The sequence below is a fragment of the Melanaphis sacchari genome, unplaced genomic scaffold (assembly GCF_002803265.2).
Source record: "Melanaphis sacchari strain LSU unplaced genomic scaffold, SCAv2.0 Contig282_pilon_pilon, whole genome shotgun sequence".
NCBI classification, from domain to species: domain Eukaryota; kingdom Metazoa; phylum Arthropoda; class Insecta; order Hemiptera; family Aphididae; genus Melanaphis; species Melanaphis sacchari.
In genome coordinates this window covers 1-5,985 of record NW_020271155.1, presented here as the reverse complement: position 1 = coordinate 5,985, position 5,985 = coordinate 1, and positions in this window count along the sequence as shown.

The window sequence follows — 5,985 nt, the reverse complement described above, 5'->3', positions numbered from 1 at the left end:
AAGACGGCGCCCCCACAGGATCGTCGAACGCCCTCCGTACCAAGACCCGCCTAGCCGGGAGCGAGGGACGGGATACCTCGCGGGACGGACTGAATTCCCGGTCTCTTCGGAACCGGGTCGGACGGAGAAATCCTGCGGGGCGAATTGGGTGACCTCGCTTCCTATGAACAAATTCTTGCCTAGACCGAGAGCTCGAACTAGAGGGGCCAGACCTCACTTCGGGCGAAGCACGTGCACGTATTCAGCCGGCTCGGGGCTTGATACGGGAGAGGCATCGGCAGAGACGGCAATCTGTCAATAAAGACAAAACCGTACGCACTATAAGGGTATCGTCACGGTACACACAGCGGTGCCTCGATCGACCTGCTTGCGGACAAGGCAGTTGCGAGGGCCTGAACGCCGGGTTCAAACCTCGTACCACGGGACTCGGAGTAAGCCCCGTCGAGTCGGCTTGCTAATATCGCCTCGACGCTCTGGGGTGTCGGACCCGAGGCGCACGACCGCGCGGACTCACCGAGGACACGCGCTCGCCCGCACCGGGGAAGACTCACTTGAGGAAGGACTCGTGATGGTTGTGGAAGTACCAACTTAATAGTAGGGGTTTGACTCGGGCGATAATACGTCGGGCCCTGGCCGCGGCGGTCACTCATTATGGCGCCCGTGGTGAGGCGACGCCCCGGGCGGGACCTCCGTAGTCATCCGGGTCTACCGCCCGGAAAAGATAACCTCGCGGTTATACAAAGAGGCTGAGTGTCTCCAGGGTAACTCGAAAGAACTGGTCATACCCCGTAACACACGGAAAGATGTACCCGCTACCTATTGACATTCTTAAGCTACTAATCTTGGTGTTCCCATATTGTCTATTGACTTGGACTATCTATGTATATTTAATCAATGCTATAGGTATGTAAAGGTACTAAATATTGTTTTTGTACATAGATATTAATTTTTTTTTATTAAAAGTTTTATAATACATTCTGTTTTATTATTTATTAATTTTAAATATTAATGTGAAAAGTGTTTTTCAAGGTTTCCATTTTGATTTTATTAACTATTTGTTTTTATTTTAATATTAAAAGGTATAATAAAAGATATGTTTTAAAATATAAATACTTTGGTATCCGGCCAAAATAGCAAAACAATTACCGCGAATTGATAATAGCGAAAATCAAACATTTATTACAATAAAAAAATGGATAAAAATAGTTTATAAATGAGATTAAATTACATTCATTATAATTATAATATTGTTAAGTTCTAATAATAAGTATTTATAGTAATAATAATGATAATTTTAAATAAAATAATTATATTCAATTTAAATATAATTATATGCTATACCTTTTATGAAGTTCTTATTCTCATTAGTATTATAATTTGTAACTAATGCATGAATTCTTTCATTACAGTCCTTGTACTTTTTTTTTTCCGTGGTTGTTCTCCAGCATTATACTGCTCTCGTTTTAATTCTTCTATATTTTGATCTTTCTTAATTCCATCTATGACTTTCCATATAATAGGGTGGCTTGCTCCTAAAGAATATCTATTCTTTTACTAAAGATACTAATTATTAATAAAATAATACGAACCAATAACAGATGTAAATCCTCTGTGCCACCCTTCAACAGTGTTGTTTGTTGTTGGAAGACCATTTTTGGCTGAATAGTGACAATTCCAAATATCAGTAGGATGTCTTGGTTGTCGTCGAGTTTTTCGTCTTTCTGTTATTTTTCCTACCCAGTTATCCTCGAAATAATCCAAGAATGGCATTACCAAGTCTTCGTTTTCCACATAAAATTGTGTTTCTAAAATTTCTTCGTATACATTAATAACGTTATCTGGTGGAACATAGGCCAAAGCAACTAGCATACGAATATGAAGAGCAAAATTAGCATTATTAATATAATTTTCGACTAGACCAACATTTTAAATTAGTCACCACATACATTTAGAAAAATAAAAAAAACAACCTTGTTGTTCAGCATGTGGAAAAAAAGTTTTGAATGCATTGATTGAGGCATGTTCAAAGTCCATTATTACCGATGTAGGATTTAAAGATGGTTTTATTTCTAATAAATATTTAAGAAAACGTGTATATGTTAATTGAGATTTATGGGTTAATAATGCATAAATGGTAGGACTAACTGTTTGGTTATCTTGTTGAATAAGTACATGAATAGTAAATAACTGATAAAAAAGTGAAGGTACCGTTTTAAAAGTTCCATCGACTAACCAATTAGTTGATTGATCCATTAATTTTAAATTATTTTCGGTCGAAAATATTAAAATTCAATCTTGTGATGCTCCACTGTCCAATATTCAAAATTGTTCTCCTTTCATCGTTTTAGTATAATCATCAGCAATTTTAAGGTCACTCGCTGTTTTCGGAATAGATGGTGCGCATTGGTTACATTTTCGAACTCTTCGTATAGTGTGTTTTAAATGATGAACTGAAGGAATTGCACCGGCTACTCCAGGTACTATTTGAACAGTACTGATTATATCATGTGGACTGTGGAGTATTTTGTGTATGAATAGCCGCTTCTTTTATCTTATTAACAGCCATTTTGCATTGGATTTTACATCGATCGGGAACATGATTATGTGAGTTTTCTTTAGGTTGACTTTTAATTTCTCCGTTTATCGTAATTATTCTACCTTTACATGAACTTTCTACGCAACGCCAATATATTGTGTTATTTTGTTTTCTGTCTTCACGATGCAAAAAGCCACTATACAATAATAAATCCTTATTTTTATTACTTTTTACAAATTCCATTGAAAATAATATTAATATATTTTTTCACTGTGCACTTTTTTTTTAAAGAACGAAAATAATAAGTTAAATAATACAAGCTACACTACATTTACGCACTGTCGAATTATAACTATATTAAATTGTGTCAGCTCAAATATAATACGATTGACAATTTTATCTCGGTATATTTCCAATATTAAAATAGTCATAATAGTAACTAAGATAGCACATTGACGATAACCCGATACGTCCTTGGTTACTGGGTAGTAGGTATATATTAATTGCGCCAGAAATTACAGGTAATAATAAGTTTTATCAAGTATTTATGTTTTAGTTTTATATGTTTTATAGTATTTGAAAAAGAAATTATAAAAATCTGTAGTTTCGCTATTATGCATAATCGCTTTTTTTAAATTCGCGGTTAATTGTTTTGCTATTTTGGCCTAGACACAAATACTTTACCATGATTTCATTTTTCAACTCCTGATTTAACGCCTTACAAACATTTTAAACACATCTGGAAACAGTTTGACTTAAAAACTTAAACAAATATGAAAAGCTCTTAAAGCTATCTCCTGTGGCTAAGATCCTTAAGGTAACAGCTAGCCTTTCCTGAACCGGAATACAATTTTTCATATTTGTATCTGTTTTACATATGGTTGGACAAATTTTTTGAATAAGATATTCAAAATCTGTGACAGACATTCTACAGAAATTTTGAAACTTGTGAGATGGTCCTCGTTTTAAATCTTCTAACAGATTAATTAAATTATACCTATTGTAGTATGATCAGTGCTTGATTTGGAAAAAAACTAGAAGGGGGACTCATCGGATGTTGGATGAATGAGCGTTCCACACAGATGAACTGTGACATTACCGTGGGAGGGGGGCAAAGCCCCCCACACCACCCATCAATAACTCATAATCCCAGAAAATCATTAAATTTATTATACACAAATATTTTAAAAGAAAGAAACACTTGTTAATTAATTATTTTTTTTAAATCAATAAATGTAAATTAATTAATTATTCTACAAAAATAAATAAAAACAAAACAAAACTTAAATTATGTATTAAGTAAGGTCCATAAATGTTTATATGAATTATCTTAATTTTTAAAAGATCGTTTGGGACAGTTAACTTCATCTGAATTTCTTTTGCCACTTTTAATCCAGCTCTCAACATAATGATCTGGTTTGAACAACTGAACTGGAGGTCCGATACAGTTAAGAAAAACCAATGAAGATATATGCCCTGTAGTTAAAGCATTTCTTTTTGATGTTACTATGTTGTTCATCGCACTGAATGATCGCTCACATTCAGAAGATGAAATAGCAATTGTTCTGACTGCAGTCAAAAGAGGATCTAAATAGTTTATTTGTGAGGAATCTTTTGTATATTTATACTCACGAAATCCTCGAATCGTAGTTTTTTTCATCTAAATGAAATCTTCTAACTAACCTTCTAACACAGTCATCTCCATACTGAATATCAACATTATCAGGCCAGTAATTATAATTTAACACATCCAAATCTTTTAAAAGTTCATCATATTCATTTTTAAAGTCATTTTTATTTTTAGACACATGAGTTGCTTGTGTAGTAAATAGTCTAGCACGCAAGTTATTAGCTAAACTCATAAAAAACTGTGCATGTTTAATTTTAGGAATTGATTTGTTTGTGACTAATTGTACATCTTTGAACATAAAATGTATCCCTGCATCCACAGCTTCTTGTGTTTTTGGTCCACATATATTAGCCATCGAAACAAATATTCTAATGGTACGTTCTATAGTTCTATTTGTAGCTGGAAGTGATAAACTTTTTTCTTGCAACTGTAACGATAAGTCTGCAAGTTCAGACAGCCCATCATACATGATTCCTGAAATTAAAAGAAAGTTGATTAAAAAGCTTCATGTAAATACAAAATGTACTAAATTTACCTAAATTTGTAACAATTTCTACTGATGTTAGAATACGTTTTAGGCCACACATATTTAGATCTTTCTTTTTAGTCTCTTTTTATATCATTAGGTGCTTTGGAAAAATGATCAAATAATGGTACATAATTATTCCAAACTGCTTTTAATATTTTTTCACTAGAAGCAACCCATCTAATAGTGAAGATTTTACCAATATGTAAGAGTTTCATTTCTAATGAAGCAGCACACTTACTAAGTTCATGCATGTTTTTGGTTGATTGATGATACAATGCATACACTTTTTCTATGAATGACTGAAAATTATTTGTTCCTTGAACTTCTTTTAATGCATCAGATACTGCTAATTCTAGTCGATGGTTACAGCAATGCCAAATTAAAATGTTGGGATACATGCTTTGTAGCTGAACACTGACACCGAACAATCTACCCAACATATTGGAAGCACCGTCGCTCACAAAAGCTATCAAATTTTCTTTTAAAAAATCGTCCGTTGATTCATGTGCATAAAGATCAGTTAAAATAGCAGTTTTTATAGAGTTAGCAGATGTGTTTTGAACTTCAATAATATTAAAAATTATGTTATTACATCATTGTTATTGGCTACAGCAGATCTCAAACAAATAACCAACATTGTCTTTTGGCTTAACGTTGTAAACTCATCAACAATAATACATATTTTTCTTTTGTTATGCTTTTGGTCAAGACAAAGTTTCTTTTGCATTTCAAAGGTTATATGATCAATAATATTGCTACATGCTTTATTTGTTTAAAGAATTCTCCCCATATCCAAGCCATTAATTATTTAAAGATCTACTAATTTTGTCATGTCTGTGTAAGGTCTTTGATTCTTTGCTATGCTGTATGCTGTCCTGAATATTTTTTTTTGTATTTTCAATGTCAATATATAAAGTTTTTAATACTTGAGCTGGCATAATTTCCAACTTTTGTTTTTCAATTATACGTTCAGTCAGTGTGTAAATGGCTTTGAGAAGATTTATGTTTTGAAATTTTTTTTCTTAAATTTGTTTGCTGTTTCTTGAAATCATCTCCAACTGAACATATTTATCCATTAATCCATTCTTGTGAATCCATTCCTTGATGTTTTGTTAAATTAAAATTGGCCTTGGAACATATTTTGCAACCAATTTTTTTATTATAGAAAAACATTCGTGGGTATTCTTCTGTAAAATACTTCACTTGCTTATCGTTCCAACAATCTGGCGATTCTGTATTTGGTAAAAAAACTTCATTTTCTGATGCTTTAGTTTCACTTTCTGCGGTCGT